Here is a 23217-nt window from a genome sequence, read left to right as displayed (position 1 = left end):
TCAGCAGACAGTATCACACAGGATAGGATTAGATACACAGCTCAGAAGACAGTATCACACTGGAGGATTAGATACACAGCTCAGTATATAGTTTCACACAGGATAGGATTAGATACACGGCTCAGCAGACAGTATCACACAGGATAGGATTAGATACAGAGCTGTGCAGACAGTATCACACAGGATAGGATTAGATACACGGCTCAGCAGACAGTATCACACAGGATAGGATTAGATACACAGCTGTGCAAACAGTATCACACAGGATAGGATTAGATACATGGCTCAGCAGACAGTATCACGCAGGAGGATTAGCTACACAGCTGTGCAGACAGTATCACACAGGATAGGATTAGATACACGGCTCAGCAGACAGTATCACACAGGATAGGATTAGATACACAGCTGTGCAGACAATATCACACAGGATAGGATTAGATACATGGCTCAGCAGACAGTATCACACAGGAGGATTAGATACACAGCTCAGTATATAGTATCACACAGGATAGGATTAGATACATGGCTCAGCAGAGAGTATCACACAGGATATGATTAAATACACGGCTCAGCAGACAGTATCACACAGGATTAGATACATGGCTCAGCAGACAGTACCACACAGGATAGGATTAGATACACAGCTGTTCAGACAGTATCACACAGGATAGGATTAGATACACGACTCAGCAGACAGTATCACACAGAAGGATTAGATACACAGCTGTGCAGACAGTATCACACAGAATAGGATTAGATACACAGCTCAGCAGACAGTATCACACAGGAGGATTAGATACACAGCTCAGTATATAGTATCACACAGGATAGGATTAGATACATAGCTCAGCAGACAGTATGACACAAGAGAAGATAAGATACACAGCCGTTCACACACACACACACACACACACACAGCAGCGGCGGCAGCAGTAGCGGGGGCAGAGCGGGGGCTGGGTAGAGCGGAGGGAGGGGGTGTCATTAGAGATGGTAACGGAGGGGGGAAGGGCAGTAGCAGTAGCGGGGGCTGGGTAGAGCGGAGGGAGGGGGTGTCATTAGAGACGGTAACGGCGGGGGGAGGGGCGGCGGTAGCAGTAGCGGGGGCAGAGCGGGGGCTGGGCAAAGCGGAGGGAGCGGGTGTCATCGGAGACGGTAACGGGGGGAGGGGAGGGGAGGTGGCGGTTGACATGGGTATAGTGGAGCAAACAGCATACGCTGTGAGCTCCACAATGATGGCGCTGATCTCCTCCCTTTGCTGTGATCTGAACAGCCCAGGGGGCACGTCCCCACTGTAATGTTACTGATGGGGTCGGATCACGACCACTGTTCTCTATGCTCAGGGGCTGCCATAAAGCAGTGAGTAAAGGGGGCTTTACACGCTACGATATCGTTAATGTTTTAGCGTCGGGGTCACGCCGTTAGTGATGCACATCTGGCGTCATTAACGATATCGTAGCGTGTAACAGTTATGTGCGACCTAAAACAATCGCAAAAGTGGCCAAAATCATTTGCTGTGGAGAGGTCGTCCTAAAACCAAAAATCGTTTAACGCTCATTAGCGATGTTGTTCCTCGTTCCTGCTGCAGCACACATCGCTGTGTGTGACACCGCAGGAGCAAGGAACACCTCCTTACCTGCGTCCCCCGGCTATGCGGAAGGAAGAAGGTGGGCGGGATGTTTACGTCCTGCTCATCTCCGCCCCTCCGCTTCTATTGGACGCCTGCCGTGTGACGTTGCTGTGACGCCGCACGACCCGCCCCCTTGAAAAGGAGGCGGATCGCTGGCCAGAGTGACGTCGCAGAGCAGGTAAGTCTGTGTGATGGGGGTGTGCGATTTTGTGCGCGACGGGCAGCGATATGCCCGTGTCGCACAAAAGATGGGGGCAGGTATGCACGCTATCGATATCGGCAATGATATCGTAGCGTGTAAAGCCCGCTTAACTGTCGTTACACACACAGCAAATCCATGGCAGCCTCAGTGCCTTCAGTAAAATTAGAATTAAATAAAAACTAAATAAGCAGCGATTTTCATTTTGTATTAAAAATACTTGATTTCATAATCACTATTTTTAATACAAAAATAAAAAAACGCGATGCCTTACCTTTAAAAAGCACAAAACCTGATACACCGGCACAGCTGTACGCTGCTCCCAGGCTGCGCATTCACTTCTGGTGCCATGCATTAGGCTCATATTTCATATGCACTGCTTTTCCTGCCCACTGGCGCCTGTGATTGGTTGCAGTCAGATGCACACCCACCATGAGTGTCAGCGTGTCAGCTGACTGAAACCAATCATAGGCACCAATATAGCCGATGGGCGGGGAAAGCAGTGCAACTGTCTGTGGGTCAGTATCGTGGTCTAAAAATAAATAAAACAATTGGCGTAGGGTCCCCTCGTATTATGATACCCAGCACAGATAAAGCCAACAGCTGCAGGCTGCAGCCCCCAGCTCTGCGCTTATCTTGGCTGTGTATCAAAATAAGACGAACCGCATGCAACTTTTTTTTTTTAATTATTTAAATAAATAAGTTTAAAAAACGGAGTGCGGTCACCCCCAATTTTGATACCCAGCCATGATAAAGCCCAACAGCTAGAGGCTGGTGTTCTCAGTGTGGGGAGTTCCATGGTTATTAGGACCCCCCAGGCTAAGAATAGCAGCCTACAGCCGCCCCGAGGTGACAAGCCTGGTGCTGTGCATGAAACTGCAGATTTCAGGAAACCTTGACTTGATCCTCTGCAGATCAATCTGATTTTTGTGAAAGCATTGAGAGGAGCCTGATTATCTATGATAGTACTCTCTGGCAACATTAGCCTTATCAGCATCTCATGCTGGTTGCAGACAATGGGTATTTTGTAGTATATGGATCTGTGCAATTACCACATTGCAATGAATTAGAATGGATATGGTATAATAATAAATGTGACTCTAAGGAAATTGTCCAGCACATTGTTGAATCCATGCCTGGAGGCAACGTAGGTTCTGATACAGTGCATTGGTATAAAGTACCCATCAAGCGAACATTTCATTATATTTTCTGGCACATTCAGCAGTTTTACCTCGTTTTACCTGTCATACATGACTGTTGAAAGCAGAGCAGTTGCAGTCTTCATAAAATATATATTGGAAAATGCCAGAGAGAATGTTTTGCTGTTTTCGTATTCAGCACATTATTTTACTGCTGCATCATCACACTTTATAGTCTCATGTCAGAAATGTAACCGCACTAAGTCCCACTTCCTCAAGTTTTCGTCCTTTTTGTATTAAACTTATTTAACCATTTAACAATGTAACTATTCTAATAATGTTCATAATTCAGTTTAATTTGACACACAGTAGGAAATATACGTTTCACTAGTCGAAATTACTTTTTATTAAAAGCAATGAGAGAAAAATATATAATTGTGATAATGTATAGCAATGATTCTTAAACATGTTACCATAGAGAAAACCCTGAAAAATATGTGTTCATTCCCGGTACACTCCATATCCTATTCTCACATCACATCCTCCATGTAGGAGAGGGTAAAGCATGTTGGCTGCTTTTCTTAACCCAATGTAATGACCGCACCTCTCAGGAATTCAGCACCACATTCTTCTCATTCTGGCCACTGCCATATTGAGCTTTGCAACTAGATGAGAAAGATGTTTGCCAGTTATTGGCATTCTATCCCAGTTTTGCCTTGTCTTTGATATCTTCTGAGTAGTGATCGACAGACCCAGACTGTAAAAGTCCAGATCTATGCGGTTTCAAAGGTGCCTGGGTGCCGGACCCGAGCCCAGGATTCCGAGTGTTTGATCCGGATCAGGCACTTGAGAAATAAAAAAAAAAAAAAAGAAAAAAGAAAAAAAGAAAGAAAATAAGAATGAAGTGAGCACGTCATACTTACTGAGGCTCCAGCGCAGCTGTAAATTGCTCCCGCACGGCTGTATGCTGCTCCTGCGGCCTCCCTGGGCTACTCATCATTGCTCATACATATGCACTGCTTTCCCCGCCCACCAGCTGTCCTGGTGTCTGTGATTGGTTGCAGTTAGATGTGCCCCCAGCCTGTGCGACAGCGTCTGCCTGCAACCAATGACAGGCGCTGTCTGCAGGTCAGAATCATGATTCATGAACCAGGAGGCTCAGGATGAGCAGAGGAGGACAAATCACGTTCATCCTGAGCCTCCTGCTGCATGAAGCAGGAGGCTCAGGATGAGCAGAGGGGGACACATCATCACGTACGCAGCTCATCCTGAGCCTCCTGCTGCATGAAGCAGGAGGCTCAGGATGAGCAGAGGAGGATACATCATCGCGGGCGCAGAGATCTGTGCATCCCTCTCCCCTCATCTAGGAGTCTTACCCCCACACACCCGCTTCTATTGTATTGCCCCGTGCTCGGCAGCTGAGCCGCTCGGATCCGGACCTTCAGTGGGTGGCTCGAGGGTCTCCGGACCCAGGGGTCCTGCGGTCACTCCAATCAAAAGGGGGTTGGTGGTTTGGGGACGTAGTTGTACGGCCGGAGCCGCGTTAAGTTTGTGACACCACCCGGGATGTGGTAAAGGTGGACACCACCGCTGCAGTTACGGGGCACCTGGGGAAGATGTTGCGCAGTAAGTTGTTAACCCCTCCGTGGGCAGGGATGGTGAACCCGGGAACCGTTGGGGGGGTGTTTGGCAGTGCAGGGAGATGGGCGGCCATAGGGCACTGATGTACTCACTATTAGTAAACACACGAGTCTCTGGTAAACCAAGGTGATGGTGGTCGGTGCTCTCAGCCGGCCGCAGTCTGGTCCCTCACCCGGCTGGTGGTCTCTGTCTTTCTTCTGCAACTGTTTGTGATGGTCGACTACCTACGCTTGCTACTTCAGGAGTCTGCTCCCGGGTTGTGGTTGCCTGAGGAGCCCTTTGCCCGCAGACGCTAGCCCGTGGGATCTCTGAGCCGTGGCGGTGGCTGCTTATCCCCCTCATTGGGCTGTTGCCTTCTGTCGGGACTTTGGGTGGGACAGGGCCTCCAGTCCTGGCCGCAATCAGTTACTTAGCTAGCCCCCAGTAGCTTCTGGGCCTAGCTTCAGGGTCTGAGTACCCCCCTTTGTGCTCCGGTTTCCGAGTTGGTTCCCCGGGTCGGTACCGACGGGCTACAACCCTGTCCCTGTCCACCTCGGTTCCACTGAGCCGTCTTCCTGACTCCTGCAGACAGAGGCCTCTGTCTGCCTCCTAGCCAAAGGTACCAGGGCTCCTACCCTAGCACCTGCTCAAATTGTGTTTTCTCTCCTCTGTTGGAGCTGCACACTGCTCCAGCCCACACACCTCTCCAACTTGAGCTCTCAACCTTATCTGGCTACTTTCCCGCCCCACGCTCTCTGAACTCCTCGGTGGGTGTCTTCCAACCACCTGGTTCCGCCCCCTGGTGTGTCCATCAAGCCCTGAGAGGGCTGACTAGGGTTTAAATGTTTGGCTGTATGTTACCTATGAGGGACAGGTGTAATGCGGGGCCCTATCTGTGACTACCTGGCTTGGCCAGGGTGTCACACTCCCCCTTGGTTAACCACAGACCGTCCGTGGGCTGTCTGACCACCACCGGTTTATTTTGCTTTTGAACTGAAAAACATAAAACATATTTACAATTATAATAACTTTTACAAAAACAGGAGATACAACGAGTATATATGCAAGAGAAATATTTTTATTAATATGAAAGAGACATACACAACACAGCATAGAATATTAAAAACAACTACCAATAATTCAAGGGGGGCACAAGATATAGAGTGTGAAACGTTGTCATGGGTTGTCAGTGTATAGGCCTATACACTGACAACCCATGACAACTTTTCACACTCTATATCTTGTGCCCCCCTTGAATTATTGGTAGTTGTTTTTAATATTCTATGCTGTGTTGCGTATGTCTCTTTCATATTAATAAAAATATTTCTCTTGCATATATACTCGTTGTATCTCCTGTTTTTGTATATTGTACGAGTAGTGCATGCACCCTGTTGGGGTACATACATACCGACAGCGTGCACACCATATGGCTCATTTATTGGGAAATGTTCTCATAATTATAATAACTTTTGTACAATTAAGCATACTTTGGATTTCTTCCCTTACGGGAGGCAGTTTACTTAAACGTTCCAATAAAACATTTTTATTAACCAGGAACAGGATGGGACTGGGTCCTTTTCCCTTTGCCCACCCAAGAAAACCTGACATCCTCCCCGCGGCAGGTGGCTCACCGCCAGCAGCTACACGGGGAGTCGCCACCGGAACCTCAGGGTCCGCCGCTTCTGCGACTGAAGGGGGACTGCAGCTTCCTCACCGGCTGCTTTCCCTGCGGGCGTCGCCGCTCCAGCGATCGGTGCGGGGCTGACATCGGGTCTAGGAGCAGACATCCTCGATCCGCTCCCCCTTGGTCTTTTCGTGGCACTCCACTAGCCGGCCAGTAAATTTCGTTTTTCGACTTCCGGCTTTGCTTTACGGCCATGTTCCCACGGGGTGGGGCTTCAGCTTTGCGCCCTTTCTCGGGGAAGGAGACCTTGGGCGGGAACGTTTGCGCCAACAAGATGGAGACAAGATGGCAGATTCTGAAAATTTCGTAACGGTTCACTGCTGGCTTCAATACAAGGCGCACTTCCACAAGGTAAGTGGATGGGTAAGTATCCTCTTCATGACGCCAGAAATTGGAGGTGTACCGCCCCGTGCTTGGCAGCCGAGTCGCCGGATCCGGACCTTCAGTGGGTGGCTCGAGGGTCTCCGGAGCCGGGGGTCCTGCGGTCACTCCAATCAAAAGGGGGTTGGTGGTTTGGGGACGTAGTTGTACGGCCGGAGCCGCGTTAAGTTTGTGACGCTATAAACAACTCTATGCCCACGTGGACTCAGAAAAAGAATGTTTATCCTAAACTGGGCTGCATTTTGAACACGCCCCCCTTCACGTGACAAATTACGTCATACCTGGAAGGAGCCAGTACATTGTAGCATCTACCTTTATTTTTAGTGCACACCTAGGCACATGCAGCTCCGGAAGTTAATGCGCGACCTGGAAGCATTGGCCAGCCATGACACAGAGCTTCGGTAAGTACACCACTTACGCTCCTATCCCCCTATCCCTTCCACTAACATTTTTAATCACCGGATTCTGGTTCCCATATACTTATATTGGTACTGGATTCCGGTAAAAAAAATTAGCAGGGACCCGCTGGTCCTGGTTTTCTGTGAGTCCGCCCATCTCTACTTCTGATATATTGAATGTGACTTGACCTTTATGACCAAGCACTGCCTCCTGATCTTGGCTGACCTCTATTACAAGGAGCACAGTCTAAAATGCTTCTATAAGTGCAGCACTGACAGATATAATGTATTGCTAGAACAAACTGCTTGTTGCGCGGTAACCATAACAAGTAGTGATGAGCAAACGTGCCGGCACTGCTTGTTAATCGATTGAGCGTTAGTGTGCTCAGGTACCCGCGATGCTCAGTCGATTATCACAGATGCTCGGATATTTTGCCCTTGAACAATTACAATGTACAGGCTTGCTTCACTGCATGATTTGTGTCTCTGAATGGCTCTCCCATGGATAAAACAACATTCTTGGATGCAAGATGTGTGTCCAAAAAGCAAACAAAAAACCCCACTCTCCCTCCTGCTGAAAAAGCTCTGTTGATGGCCGGCTATATGTGGGCAGAGACCTGAACAGGCCAATCATTGACTTCCTGTAAAGCTCGTTACTCGCGTAGTGCTTTTGCGTCTGACCAGCTCGAATTGAGTGACGAGCATTTGAGCATTTTAGTGCTCACCCATCACTAGTAACAAACATTTTGATGCTCAGGTGCTTTGTACTTGCTTACAGAGTATAGTTGAAGTCGATGGGGAACTTGAGCATTTTTCTGGAAGATTTTGCCAGAAAAATGCTCAAATTCCTCTTCGACTTCCATTATACTCTGTAAATGAGTACTGAGTACCAAAATGCTCATTGTGCTTACCGAACATGAGCAGTTTGCTCATCACTACTAAGTACCACGTAAAGTGATGCTAGTCAGAACTGAAAAAATTGGTCTTGCAAGAAGTGAAAATGTGGCGCCCCTGAGTATATCAGGGTGTCACAGGGTTCTGCAATCCTTACTCAGGGGGCAGGGCCTACCCCCCATGGTTCCAGGTTCCTAAGAAACCGGTGTCACTACCATCAGGACCACAAATCCCAATCACACAATCACACCTCACATTTTGACCTGTCATACACACCAGTGGGTTGGTTAAGCTGGAATAGGACCACCCACCTAGGGGTCAGGCAGACTGGTGGGAGAGAGGAAGTGAGGAGAGTAGTGTGAGCCCTCAAAGAGTCAGGAGCTGGAATAGTTGCTCCCGGGGAGCTAGACCAAGTTTGGGTCGCAGATGGTGGTCTGGGACCAGAGGAGTCTGGGACCAGTGGCAGAGACATTGGAAAAGGGTGCGACGAACATAGTCTAGGAGGACTGTCGGCATCAGAAACCCAAAAGAACTGACCGGTACCGAGCACGACGGGGTACAGGACCCTAGGTCAGGAACCGATTCAACGTCCTGATAATTAAAAAGAGAGGGACAGTATCTTTATGAACTTCCCTAAGAGCTCAGAGATTGAAGGCGATAGCACACCACGGGGGATAGGGCTTTCCAGTAAAGCGGACCACTAAAATCCCAAGTGCCAGCCATCAAGAGCACAGCTACACTAAATATAGTGAGCGGGGCCCTAAGAGCTTCAAGCCAAGGGGCCACAACAGAGAACTAAATTGTGCATGGAGTCAGCTCCAGATTACCAAGTGACACCGGTGGGAGCAGACACCTGGACAGACTCCCCGTAGTGACTGTGATGCACAGAGCCTTTGGTTTATCTTCGGTGTGAGTGTCTGCTTTATAATCCTCATCCAGCACCACGACTACCCACAGTGAGTACCCTGGTTCCCCTGCACCCTGAGCTCCCAAACATCCACCAAAACCACCCCAGAAGCCTTCCCTACCTGCGGAGGGACTGACACCTGCTACTCCACACCATCTGCCCCGGTATTTCTTCCAGCAGCGGCGTTACTCTCATTACCACAACCCGCAGGTGGCGTCACAGACTTCTCCCCTGTAAATAATTGTGTGTCTGCCGAACCTGGGTCCGGACCCCTCAAGCCACGACCACCCCGAATCCGAGCACTCCGGTCTGAGCCGGGGCGGCACAAAAACAGGGTGAGGGGGGTGAAGGGGTTAAAGAACCCAGAGATTTCCACTTGGAAAATTACTGTTGTATAACTTATAGCTACATTCTCTATTACTGGGGAATAGCATGTCAGTGGATAACACACTGAACCTCCCTCTTTCAATAGTGACCATTTAATGCTTAATTTTCCCTAAAGTGGTTCTTCAGAGTAAAATTTACTGCTAGGTTCAATCCCAGGCAAATTACAGAAAGAGACCCTGTTTGGGTCTTTAAAGTGTCATTCTATCAACATATCATCAAAGCATGAGGTAAATGGCATGACGTGGGTATTAGATAAAAGTAACCTCCATCTGTGGTCCCCCATCCTTCTGCTCATTCTCTCTAATAGGCTAGTACTCCAGTGAGCCTACTCAAGCTACATTTCTCAGAATCCAAAACAGATCTGTCCAAAGATTGATGTCTCTGCGTACACAGTTTTCATTCTTTAGGAAAGAGTTATCTGTTAATTTTTCCCTTTAAGTATTGCCTGATGTCTCCCTCCCTTCCACATAAAAGAACATACAAATGCTACTTTACTCTCATACATTAACTTTGAGAGCACGCATCATACAGTAGTATAAAAATATGGACACACCATGCTTATGGTATTCATTAAGCTTTGAAATTCATTGAAGATTACTAAATGCAACTTGTCAAGTGATTCATGCTGCCCAAGCTGCGGGTAACATGAATTAGAGTCTGGCAGCTTTAGAAATACAGAGATCTCGCTACATGTGATTGACAAGTGTCTCCATTGTGTGTGCATAGGGAGACACTCACCAGTCCTATGGTTCCAGGCTGGTTCTTTACCTATTATGTAAATTAGGTTACTTGTGCTTTTTGAAAGTGCATGTAGCACAGGGACGCCGCATCACTGATCCCCGTGGCTGGGCTGCTTCCTCCCACATACTCCCACGGCCGTCCACATGTGCTCCTGCTTCTTCATGCGCACGCAGCTCAGGTATCCTGGGAGTTTGCTTAGGACACACGCACACCTGCCCTCCTCTTAATGTGCCGTGTGCAGTTTCCTATGGCTGAGAGGCACTAAGTATTTAAGGTACCCTTTTATTAGGGGAGGTGCCTGTGCAACGTCCTTTCTTAGTCTTCCAGTCTGCTAGCTAGTTGTAAGATACAGTTATCCCTTTGTCTGTCACCAGTACCTGCCTTCCCATACCTGTCTACTATGTTGTGGCCACCATACCTGTCTGTACCTCCCTTCCTGTCTGCTTCAGCCATCCCGTCTGTACCTGCCTGCACCTGTGTATGCAACTGAGTCCATCTCCTGTCTTGGGGGTCAGCTGCCACAGTCCCGGTCACTACACTGAGAGTAGTACCTGATGTCTGCCTTGTGACAGGCGCTTATGTAGCGCACCTGAATACATCAGGGTGCTACAGGGAACTGCATCCTATTCCCTCAGGGTGCAGGACCTATCCCCAATGGTTCCAGGTTCCCAGAAACCAGTGTCACCTCCAACAGCACCACAAATCCCAATCAACACGTCCCATCTGAGCCTGTCAGACACACCAGTGGGTTGGTCTAGCTGGAAAAAAGCCACCCACCTAGGGGTCAGGAAGACTGGTGGGAGGGACAAGAAGAGGCTAGTGAGAGCCCTCAAAGAGAGAGGAGCTGGGGAGTGGGAGCTCCCGGGGAGCTAGAAGGACCGAGGTTGGGTCTCAGACAAAAGTCTGGGACCAGAGGAGTCAGGGACCGGTAGCAGTGACATTGGAAAAGGGTGCGACGGACATAGTCGTGAAGGACTGTCGACACCAGAAAGCCCAAAAGAACTGACCGGTACCGAGCACGACGGGGTACAGGACCCTAGGTCAGAAGCTGATTCAACGTCCTGATAATTGACTTGCAGAGGAAGGGGACCTTCAGGGACCTTCCCAGAGAGCTCAGAGACTGAGGGCATCAGCACACTGCGTGGGACAGGGTTTTCCACAGAAAGCAACCCATTAAAGTCCCAAGTGCCAGCCCTTGGGAGCAAGTCTTCACCTAAAAACTGAAGAACGGGACTTAATAGTTTCATGCTAGAGGGACTCACATGGACATGAAACTGTGCACGGAGGCAGGCTCCGGATTACTATGTGACACCGGTGGGACTGGGTACTTGGACGGGCTCTCCACAGCGGCAGCGGCATGCAGAGAATTTGGTTTACCTACAGCATGTGTGTATCTTTATAATCCTCATCCAGCACCAAGACTATCCACAGTGAGTACTCTGGTCCCCCTGCACCCTGCTCTCCCAAATAACTACCAACCCCCTGAGCCTGGGGCCACCCCTACCTGTGGAGGGACTAACATCAGGTTGCTTAACTCCATCTGTCCCGGTACTCCTTACAGCAGCGGCAGTACCCCCATTACCGCAACCCACAGGCGGCGTCACAAACTTATCATGATTAAGGGTGAGTGTTTTCACCTGAAACGCGTAGTGCTGGTCATGTCATTCTCTGTGTCTGCATGATGAAATAAAGACGTGATTCTTTGCCTGAAGAGCTGGACATCCTCTTTTTTCTGCATTTCATTGGGCTGTGGCAGTGCCTGTCCGTGCTCCAGGACAGAATCGGGATTGAGCCTTATACGGTGAGCTGATTCATACAAATTGGTCACAAACTTATCCCCTGTAAATGCCCCCTTTATATGGATCAAAGTGTCCGCAAGCCGGGTCCGGACCTCTTCGAGCCACGATCCCGGATCCGAGCAGCCCGACTAACACTGGGGCGGTACACCTTGAATCTTACCTGGCGTCACGAACAGGAAAAGGACTGGACCCATTAACCCGGGTGACGTGCGCCTTCCAGAACTGTTCCAAACTGTGCTGTGGCTGTCCTTTTGAATTTCCGCCATTTTACCCGCCATTTTGGCGCCTAAAAACAACAACTACGCCATCATCCCCAGCAAAAGGGCACGAAGCCGAAGCCCCGCCCCTCGTCCAGAAAGCACGGCCGGAAACTGGTAGTGGCCGGACCCGGAAGTTCCCAGAGATTCCCTGTTCAAGAGAGTTTGGTGACAAAAACCAAGGGGGGAACAGGAAGATGTCGGCGCCGGATGATGGGAGCATTGTCGCGCTTCCCCCGCCAGATCAAGGTAACAAGGACGCAGTGGGAGCCGCTTCAGCCGCAGGAGCGGTAGTGCCCGAGGCTGAAGTGACCATGCCAATAATGCCGATCACCTTACCTTACGTGCCTGGTGCCGCCTGGCTACCCCAGTATGATGGATGACCTGATGCCCTGCAGGGTTTCAAGAGGAAGATCTGCACTGTCCTAGATATGTATGCGATAACCGGACGGCAGCGAGCGTCTGTGGCACTCGGTCAGTTAACAGGCGCAGCCGAGCTGGAAGTGGAGACTTGGATAGATCAGGACCGGGCCTCAGTAGCCACCAACTTTGAAAGACTGCAAGTCGCTTTTGAGACCCGCACTGAGTCTGAGCTGAGGATGAGATTTTACAGTTGCAAACAGCGCCCCCAAGACAGCATTAGAGACTATGCCTTAAAGTTGGAAGCGGCGCTGCGGACTTTGAAACTGGTTAACACCATCAGTGAGCAGGAGGGAAATAAGATGCTTGTCGAGCAGTTCCTGCAGGGCCTGGGGTCAGTGTTAGACCGCAAGCAGCTACGGCTGTAAGCCCTAAAGCATCCTACACTGGACTTTGCCATTTTAAAGGACCGAGCCATTAAGACTTTGCAACCTCCAGAGGCTACTGACTCCCTTCCACCGTCCTGGCAAGCCGGCACCTCTCCCGTACAGGTGCAGCCTTCTGCCCTAGCGTTGCCAGAGCCAAGACCTCCAGCGATACCTTCGGGTGTTCCCAGTGACTTATCTTCACATGTGCAGCAGCTGAGCAACGATGTTGCCAGGATCCTAAATGTCTTGCAGCTCCAGCCACAGACCAAGCCGGTGGAGAAGATCCAGCTCGCCGACTGCCCGGAGGATGTTCCCTGGATGAGAGGAAGGACCTCGACGTACAGAGGAAGGAACAGCGACCGGTATGGACAATTTGTCTGTTATAAGTGTAATAAGAGTGGCCATTATTCCCGGTACTGTCCTTTAAATGGGCAACCCCTGGGGCTAAGGGCCAATCCCCAGGAATAGACCAACAAGGTCTCATGGACTGGCGAGAGCAGTATGTGGTAGCCAGGCCCATTGTTTCCATCATCCTGGATGGGATCCCGACCTCCGCACTTCTTGATACTGTCTCTCAGGTAACAACTATACCCCATGCACTGTATAAAAAGTTTTGGTTAGATGACTAACTCACCCCACCGGATCACGGCATTACCATCTATGCTGTCAATGGGTTACCAGTGACTCAAATTGGGTTCAAGGAGGTGACCATTAAGGTGGGCCAGGTGGAGTTGGAACGCCAAGGACATGTCATTGTCAATGTCATTGCGAACTGTATGGGGGAAGTGCTGTTTTTACTCCGACAGCTCTCTGAAACTGGAGGAGCAGGACGACAGAGGGTCCTGCAACAAGAAATCCGAGCAATCCTGCAGCGGCAACAGGTACATTTATCTGGTGGAGAAATTGGTGGCATGCGGATGATTGATGCAGCTCCTCTTGTAGTACCCCCCGCGGAATGAAATGATGATATGGTGCTGGGCAGCTGTAGGCTCCCGTGGACAGGATTACCAGGCAGTGGTATAGGCCCTCCCCTCAGAACACTGGCCCACAGTCTTGACAGCCAGAGGGGTAAGAGGATGTCCGTAAGGGGATGTCCGTAAGGGGAGGGTGCCCGTGCGAGTGTTGAATTGTGGGGAGGAGGAGGTTAAATTGCATACATATGCCACTATTGCCAAGTTATACACTGTAACTGAAGCATCCATCCAGGCAGTAGAACGCTCAACTACACCAGACCAGGCAATCAGGGACAGTTCCCTAAGTCAGCTAGAAAAATGGTGTCAGGAACTACACGTAGGTACTGATTCCATGCCCCTACACCAGAAACAAGGAGTCTACAGGGTAGTACAGGAATACAAACAAGTTTTTAGTAAGCATCCATTCGACTTTGGGAGGGTGAAAGGGGTACAACACCACATAACCACAGGTGCTCATCCACCCATTAAAGAAAGATACAGGCCTATACCACCCGCTAACTATCAATGTGCTAAGGAGATGTTGAGGAACATGAAGGAGGCAGGGATCATCAGGGATAGTTGTAGCCACTGGGCAGCTCCACTGGTTCTGTTTAAGAAGAAAGATGGTACTATGAGGATGTGCGTGGACTACAGGCCAATCAATAAAATCACCCACAAGGATGCCTACCCACTACCCCGTATTGAAGAGTCATTCGCTGCATTGAAATCTGCATATTACTTCTCTACCCTTGATTTTACCAGTGGCTATTGGCAAGTGTCCGTAGCTGAAGAAGACCGTGAGAAGACTGCCTTTGCCACCCCGATTGGACTATGCGAGTTCAACAGCATGCCATTTGGGCTGTGCAATGTACCGGTAACGTTTCAGAGACTCATGGAATGCTGCTTGGGCCACTGCAACTTCGAAACTGTCCTGCTTTACCTGGATGATGTTATCGTATATTCCAAAACTTACACAGAGTATCTAGAGCATCTGGCGGAAGTATTCGAAGCCCTATCCAAGTATGGGAAGAAGCTAAGAGTATCTAAGTGTCACCTGCTGAAACCTAAGGTCCAATATCTGGGACATGTGGTTAGCGCCAAGGGCGTGGCTCCAGATACTGAGAAGATCACGGCTATTCAGAACTGGCCAAGGCCCAATACCGTCAAAAAGATACTGTCAGGGCTGGGAAGGCTGGTAGGCCCAGGAGGTGGATCCACTGGACCTTGCACCCCACCGGAGGGCAGGGTACACGGCAGCCGGAGCACTGGCGTGGCAGGGACAAGTATAAGCAGGTCACCAGAGTCAGAGTTCTTTAGGACAGTAAAGTAAACAGGCACAGGTACCAGGGAGCAAGGACAATAAGTCAGCAGGACACGGCACCAGGGGACCTGAGCACCTAGCTCATAAGACTATGCTACAAGACACGTTGATCAGGCCCCACCCACATGGAAAGGCAAGTCTTATATACCCAGCACAGCCCTATGTCATTTCCTGCTTCAGGTGTGCTGGGCCTATAAGACCAGGAGAGTGGGCGCGGCCTGGTCCTATACAGAACCATGTGGCTAAGACTCAGAGTCAGACTCCTGAGACCAGGAACAGGACTCAGGGGAGCAAGAGCGGGAGCGGCAGCCATGACTGGTGGACACATGGACTGGATCAGTGGGTAAGGAGTGGTGCTGGGACACGGGGAGCGTGACAGTACCCCCCCTCTATGCCCCCCCTCCGTGCACAGTACCCCAGGGGCACCCCGGATCGAGTCACCGGACCAGGACCCAACGCAAAGGCGGGAAAGGACCGCTGACCCCGTACCGCCTTCTTGGCCGCACGATGCTTAGCCGATCTACCAGCAGTGGCAACGGGGGCAACGGGAAGCGGGGGGAAGAGAGAAGCAGGAGTGGGGTCGTGGACGACCGGACCGGGCGTCTCGGACCGGGTACAGGACAGTGTCTCATCCTCGGTAGCCGGTGGCATCAAAGCCTAAATTGTCAGGGACGGTGGAATGACGCTGGAGTGCGTCGTCTCCTCTGGTTCCGGTGGCACCACAGGCACAAGTGACAGGAGTTGTGGTACGGCACTGGACTGCGTCGTCACCTCTTCAGGGGTCGGTGGTTCCAACGGTTCAGGTGACAGGGACTGAGGAACAGGCTGTAGGCAGTGGTCATGACACAAGGGTCCTCAGCGGGAAATAGCGCCAGAGCGCCAACTAATGGCAGGGTCATGGAGTTGAAGCCAGGGCAGACCCAGCAGGAGCTCAGGAGCCATTCTTGGGATGACATAGAAGGCTATAGTCTCGGTATGCGAAGCGCCAACCTGGAGGTTCACGGGTTCGGTGGTAAACCGGACAGGTTTGTAGAGCGGTTTTCCGTCCACTGAGGCGAACCAGAGAGGCTTCTTCAGCGGGGTGACAGGGACCTGGTATTTGTCTACCGTGGCCTGGTGAATAAAGTTGCCTGCTGCCCCGGAATCGATGTGGGCCTCAGCTGAAAACCGGGTCCCCTCTGTCGTCACCCGGACAGTCTGTTTAACTTGAACCAAAGGGATTTCGGTGGCAAGGGTGGCGGTTCCCACCATCCCTTGGACCTGGGGTCTACCTCGTTTCTCCGGGCAAGAACAGAGCATATGTGAACCGTCTCCGCAATAGAAGCACAGGCCTCGGGCGAGCCGTTCTGCACGGCGTTGCTTGGCTTGGGTCAGACGGTCTACTTGCATGGGTTCTGGCGATAAGTCACGGAAAGGCAGGGACGAGGGAGCGGTAGGTCTCTGCGGGGGCAAGGCATGGCAAAGGTGGTCGCTTCTCCCGGACTCTCTCTTTGGTACGCTCCTGAAAGCGGAGGTCAATCCGAGTGGCCAGGGAAATCAAAGCGTCCAAGGTTCGTGGAACGTCGCGGCCAGCTAGTTCGTCTTTGATGCGGCCAGATAGACCCTCCCAAAAGGCCGCCGTTAAAGCCTCATTGTTCCAGCCCAGCTCCGAAGCGAGCGTGCGGAACTGTATGGCATACTGGCCGACTGTTTGGGTCCCTTGGCGTAGCCGGAGGAGCGTAGAGGTCACTGCGGTAGTTCGTCCGGGTTCGTCGAAGGTGCCCCTGAAGGCTTGCAGGAACTCCTGGATGTCGGTGATCATCGGGTCCTCGTTCTCCCACAGGGGGTTAATCCAGGCCAGGGCTTCACCTTCCAGGTGTGACATCAGGAACGCCACCTTGGCCTGGTCTGAGGCAAACAAGTGCGGGAGCAACTGGAAGTGCAGGGAGCACTGGTTCAGGAAACCGCGGCAGGACTTGGGATCCCCTGCATAGCGAGGTGGAGCAGCGAGGCGAAGTTGCGAGGCCGTGGAGGAAACTGGTTCAGACCTGGAGACTGGTTGCTGCGTGGACTCAGACGAGGCGGCGGTCTGCAGCGTATATAACCGGTGGTCCACGGACGCCAGGAATTTCAGCATCCGGTTCAGGGTTTCACGCTGTTGTGCCAGCTCCTGGCGCAGCTCAGCCAGCTCGGATGTTTGCGCTCCAGTGGGATCCATGGCCTGATCAAACTGTCAGGGCCGGGAAGGCTGGTAGGCCCAGGAGGTGGATCCACTGGACCTTTGCACCCCACCGGAGGGCAGGGTACACGGCAGCCGGAGCACTGGCGTGGCAGGGACAAGTATAAGCAGGTCACCAGAGCCACAGAGTTCTTTAGGACAGTAAAGTAAACAGGCACAGGTACCAGGGAGCAAGGACAATAAGTCAGCAGGACACGGCACCAGGGGACCTGAGCACCTAGCTCATAAGACTATGCTACAAGACACGTTGATCAGGCCCCGCCCACATGGAAAGGCAAGTCTTATATACCCAGCACAGCCCTATGTCATTTCCTGCTTCAGGTGTGCTGGGCCTATAATACCAGGAGAGTGGGCGCGGCCTGGTCCTATACAGAACCATGTGGCTAAGACTCAGAGTCAGACTCCTGAGACCAGGAACAGGACTCAGGGGAGCAAGAGTGGGAGCGGCAGCCATGACTGGTGGACACATGGACTGGATCAGTGGGTAAGGAGTGGTGCTGGGACACGGGGAGCGTGACAGATACGTCAGTTCCTGGGTCTGATGGAGTACTACCAAAGGTTTGTGAAGGGCTACACTAAGATGGCAGCTCCCTTGCAACATCTCCTCGTTGGTCAACCAAAGCATGGCAAGACTTCTAGTCCTCCATTCACAAGAAGTGACGAACAGGAAGATTCCTTCAGACGGATGAAGTCAGCTCTGACAGGAGATGAAATTCTAGCATATCCCGATTACAGTCTTCCTTTTGTGCTGTACACAGATGCCAGTAATGTGAGATTGGGAGCTGTCCTCTCCCAGGTGCAGAATGGCAAGGAAAAGGTGATTGCATACGTAAGCAGGAAGCCCTGTCCAACAGAAAGGAATAATGAGAATTACAGTTCTTTCAAGCTGGAATTCTTGGCACTTGTCTGGGCCGTGACAGAGAGATTCAAACATTACGTGGCTTCTTCAAAATTCACCATGTACACAGACAACAACCCCCTGACCCACCTGGACATGGTGAAGCTTGGAGCACTAGAGCAACGTTGGTTAGTGTCGCGGGCGGGGAGGAGGGTGTCAGCACTGCGCTCACCCCTCTGCTCGGGTCCGGCTGCTGCTGCTCAGTGGTGGCTCGAGCGGTGGGCCGGATCCCGGGGGTCTCGAGCGGCGCTCCTCGCCCGTGAGTGAAAGGGGATTGGGTTTTGGGATATAGTCTATTGTCCGTGACGCCACCCACGGTTGTGGTGATTTGTTGACACCACCGCTGCTCTGTATGGGGATCCCGGGAGTGATGATGTGGAGCAGCCAGTTGTTGTGTGGCCCCTCCGTGGGTAGGGGTTGGTGATCCCGGGGCCCAGTGATGAGGTGGGAGATGCAGGGCCTGGTGGGCGCAGGGACGCGGGGGCAGCGCGGTGCCTTGCGGCACTGTGGTACTCACTCAGCCTGAGACGATGACACAGTTCTCAGTAAAACACACGGCTGGAAAGACGGTTCCCACGGACGGCTGCACTTGCTTTCCCCAGTAGGTGACGGTGACGGTCCCTCTGTCCTGCATCTATGTTGATGATGGTTGCGATGGGTTCCCACCGGTAACCCACTCCCCGGCTTCAATCTGGGCCGGAGGAGCCCTACTTTGCCCGCAGGCACTGGCCCTGAGAAACTGGTGCCCTGGCGGTGGCGGTGTTCCTCCTTAATGGTTGGGCTGTTGCCTTCAATCGGGACTTGGTTGTTTGGAGACAGACGTCCCCTTCACTGACGGATTTGGCAAATTATGGCGACTCCTAGCCTTGCCGGGGTCCGAGAGGCCCCTGCCCTGGTGCTGACTGTCCTTTGTATACTGCTCCAGACCGCCGGGTCACCACCCATCCGCGGTCTTTCCAGCAACCTCCGAGCAGTCCCCCTCCAGACAGTCACCGCCGTTTGCTGACCTTGCTGTCACTGTCCGGGTACACAGCCGGACCAACTTCAGGCTTTTCTACTCTTTACTTTAGTTTCACTCTTCAGCTCCACTACTACTTCCTTCTACTTTTACTTCCCTCACAGTTCCACTTGTTTACTCCTTCACCTCCCTAACTGATCTGCCTGGTTCTTCCCGCCTCCAGGGCTGTGAACTCCTCGGTGGGCGTAGCCAACCACCTGGCCCACCCCCTGGTGTGAACATCAGCCCCTGGAGGAAGGCAACAAGGATTTTGGGTTAGCTTTGATGTGCCTAGCTGGGGTGTAGGGTGTGGTGGTGTGATGACCTGTGATCCCTGGCTTGCCCAGGGCGTCACATTCCCCCTTAGCAAAATGCAGACCGTCCGCGGGCTGCCCGTCCAACACCGGTTTTATTTTCTGTAAAATATGTAAAAGTAAAACGGTAACATATATACATTTTTATTACTTCTTCCCATAACGGGAGGCACTTTACTTAAACGTTGCAAAACGGTTCACGGTTTCGGTTTCCGCTCTCTCCCACCCAAGCAACCTGGCCCTGATGCTGCCCCTAAAACCCAGGCAGCTCCCCTTGTCCCCAAGTCCAGCACAAGTTACCCAAGCGGGATCTGTCCTTCCCCTCCAGAGGGTAGCCACCGGTCCCTGTGGTGGCTGGGCCCCAGCCGGCTCTACTGCGGGCCCTCCCTCCAACCTGCCTCTCCGGAGGCGGCAATGCGGAAACGGTAACGGTAAACAACTTATTTACAAGCCACTAACGTTTGTGGTTGCCCTGCAAGTTCACGGGCTTGTCCATAAGGAGTCCCTTATGCAACAACTTTTTAAACAGTCCCCACGGGGACAACGGTGGCGGCAACGGCCGGTTTTCCAAATCACGGTAGAATCAGGTTACTGTTCGGTAATCATCTTTGCTTATCATTTCTCAAAACTTTCAAACAACACAACTCAGACAAACGCCTTCCCCCCCCCTTTTTAAAGGACGGTCTCCCTGTACCTAAGTGGGGGTCTACCTAGGTTGGGACGGGTGGACCTCCGGGGTCCGGTGTCAGTGTGGCTAGGCAGTGGGGCAGAGGGAACAATCGGTTCCTCCTCCCGACTATCGTGTGGGGCAGGCAGAGGCATAGGGGAGCTGGGCACAGATTCATCCCTGGGCACTGGCACTGGTTCTGGCTCATGGTTGACCGCTTCCACCACTTCTTCATCCACAGGTTGTGGGAACAGTATCACTGGTAGAATCACCGCACCGTTCTGTGTAGGCCAGTCTGCTGGGAAGTCACCCATCACAGTGTGGATCACCTCTTTTGCCTTCTCTGCTGGTGGAGGAACCGGTACTACAGCCGTCGCCCTCAATGCGGGTGGGCACCTTTTTAGATGGTCTCGGGAAACCGTGGCCAAAGTGCCCCCTTGGTCACGACTGATCTGGAAGGCCTTTCCATCTTCCCATCCTGTGGGTTGTATGACGTATGGGATCTGTTCCCATTGATCATCCAACTTGTGGGTCTTTCTCTTCCGTTTTAACACCACATCTCCAGGCTGGAAAGGGCCCGCAGACGCTTTCTGGTTGAATCGCTGCTTTTGCTGTTCTCGACTTCGACTTAAGTTCTTCTCCACATACTCCTGAATCTGCCGGTATTGTGCTCTCCGCCGAGTTTCCCATTCAGTTGTCGAAGGGAGTGCTTCTGGGGATTCCAACCCCATTTCTAGGTCCACCGGCAGGCGGCCGGGCCGAGCCCTCATCAGATATGCTGGGGTGCACTTTGTCGAGCTGGACGGGATATTGTTGTACAATTCGACCAAGTCGGGTAGCTTTTCCGGCCACAGGTTGCGCTCTTCCAGCGGTAACGTCTTGAGGAGTCCCAGGACCAAGTGGTTCATCTTCTCACACATGCCGTTGGTCTGGGCATGGTAAGGGGTGGTCCGGATCTTCTTACAGCCGTACAACTGGCAGAACTCGTGGAACACCTCCGCTTCAAAAGCCGGGCCTTGTTCAGTAAGCACCTTTTCCGGATATCCATGTGGTCGGCAGAAATAAGCCTGGAACGCTCGAGCGGCAGTTCGACCAGTTAGGTCCTTGACGGGGACAACCACCATGAATCTTGAATAGTGGTCTACGATGGTCAACGCGTAGGCGTACCCACTTCGGCTGGGGGTGAGCTTGACATGGTCCAGGGCGACCAGTTCCAGCGGCTGATGTGTGATGATTGGGTGTAGGGGCGCCATCTGGCTGGTCTCGTCCTTCCTCCTCAACGTGCAAGGACCACACTCTCGGCACCAGGCTTCCACCGACTCCCGCATCCCACTCCAGTAGAACCGCTCTCTCAAAAGCATCTCCAGCTTCTTCCACCCGAAGTGTCCGGCACCATCATGGTATGCCCGCAAAACAGTAGCCACTTCAGCTTGGGGAATAACCAACTGGCAGATTTTCTCATGGGTCTTCGGGTTGATCAGCTCACGGTACAGCTTCCCTTGATGTAGATAAAGCCGTTTCCGTTCCTTCCACAAGCGCTGGGCTTCATCTGGAGCGGCAGGGTCCATTCCAACAGCACCTTGCTCCACCAGGGTCTTGACGAGGCGGACAGCCGGCGCCTGGTTTTGAGCTTCCTGCCACTCTTGACTGGGCCGTGGGTCCAGATCCACCCGTTGTTGGTGTACTTGTACCTTCTCAGTTGGTGGCTGGTGAAATGCAGGCAACTCAACCTCCTCGAGGTCATCATCCTCACACCCTTCCTCTGACAAATGGGGCATTCGGGAGAGTGCATCAGCATTAATGTTGACACGACCAGCTCAGTACTTGATGGTGAAGTCGTAGTTGGCTAGCCGGGCCACCCCCCACTGCTCCAATGCGCCCAGCTTGGCCGTGTCCAGGTGAGTCAACGGATTGTTGTCCGTGAAAGCGGTAAATTTTGCTGCAGCCAAGTAATGGCGGAACCGCTCTGTGATAGCCCATACCAATGCCAGGAGCTCGAGCTTGAAGGAGCTGTAGTTCTCGGGGTTCCTTTCAGTTGGCCGAAGCTTCCGGCTAGCATAAGCAATCACTTTCTCCTTCCCATCCTGGACCTGGGACAGGACTGCTCCTAGTCCCACATTGCTGGCGTCGGTGTAGAGGATGAATGGGCAGCCATAGTCAGGATACGCTAGGACCTCTTCCCCAGTCAAGGCCGCTTTCAGCTGCCAGAAGGATTCTTCATGCTTTTCTTCCCACACCAGTGGGGCCCCTATGGGTCTACCACCTTTGGTCTGTCCCACGAGGAGATCTTGCATGGGCGCAGCCATCTTCGTGTACCCTTTGATAAAGCGCCGGTAGTACCCCACCAGACCCAGAAACTGCCTTACTTCCCTCACTGTGGTTGGTCTCGGCCAGCCCTGGATGGCAGTGATCTTCTCAGGGTCGGGGACGACACCTTCTGCGCTTACCACGTGCCCTAGGTATTGCACTCTGGGTTTCAGCAGGTGACACTTAGAGGGCTTCAGTTTCATCCCCTATTTGGCAAGGGACGCGAACACCTCAGCCAGGTGCTCCAGATGGGCTTCATACATCTGGGAGTAAACAATCACGTCATCCAAGTACAATAGGACGGTCTCGAAGTTTAGGTGTCCCAGACAGCACTCCATCAGCCGTTGGAAGGTTCCTGGGGCATTGCACAGCCCGAACGGCATACTATTGAACTCACAGAGCCCCATCGGGGTGGTGAAGGCGGTTTTCTCCCGGTCTTCCGGGGCCACGGCCACTTGCCAGTACCCACTGGTGAGATCAAGGGTAGAGAAGTAATTTGCAGTTCTCAGTGCGGCCAAAGACTCTTCAATACGAGGCAGTGGGTAGGCATCTTTATGGGTTATATGATTAATCTTCCGGTAGTCCACACACATCCGCATGGTACCATCCTTCTTCTTGACCAGTACCAACGGAGCGGCCCAGGGACTACAGCTGTCCCGAATAACCCCTGCCTCCTTCATATTCCTCAACATATCTTTGGCACACTGGTAATGTGCAGGGG

This window comes from Anomaloglossus baeobatrachus, chromosome 3, assembly GCF_048569485.1.
Source record: "Anomaloglossus baeobatrachus isolate aAnoBae1 chromosome 3, aAnoBae1.hap1, whole genome shotgun sequence".
Taxonomy (NCBI): domain Eukaryota; kingdom Metazoa; phylum Chordata; class Amphibia; order Anura; family Aromobatidae; genus Anomaloglossus; species Anomaloglossus baeobatrachus.
This window is presented reverse-complemented; position numbering follows the sequence as displayed.